The sequence below is a fragment of the Halyomorpha halys genome, unplaced genomic scaffold (assembly GCF_000696795.3).
Source record: "Halyomorpha halys isolate HHAL.00 unplaced genomic scaffold, Hhal_1.1 Scaffold1799.1, whole genome shotgun sequence".
Lineage (NCBI taxonomy): Eukaryota > Metazoa > Arthropoda > Insecta > Hemiptera > Pentatomidae > Halyomorpha > Halyomorpha halys.
Genome location: NW_027115771.1, coordinates 49,114 through 49,597, shown reverse-complemented (window position 1 = coordinate 49,597; position 484 = coordinate 49,114).

Here is a 484-nt window from a genome sequence, read left to right as displayed (position 1 = left end):
TGTTCCGGATATGGCAGAGTACCTTGTGCCCCTTAATAATTTGTTAAAGAAAGGAAGCAAGATAGTAGTGACACCAAGTATAACACATAACATCCAGCTTCAACGGGAACCAGTTTTTGCATTCCCCGACTTCGAGAAACAGTTTACGCTCACAACAGATTTAAGTATTCTCTAGGAGGGGTATTGACACTGGAAACAGAAGAGGGAGAGCGTCCTGTAGCCTATGCCAGTCGGCGCCTTAGAACGGGAACTTCTATGAATCGTGTGGGCTGTGGAACATTTCCGGCCCTATGTATTTGGAAGGAGCTTTAGAGTCCACACTGATCATAGACCGTTGCAGTCGGCGGGAAAATCGAAAGAGACATCCGCGCGCATCACCAGATAGTATGAGATCCTCAACCAGTATCATATGGACATACAAGCCTGGTAAAGACAATGTTGCTGCTGACTGGCTCTCAAGGGGTATAATGGTCAATGCGATCGA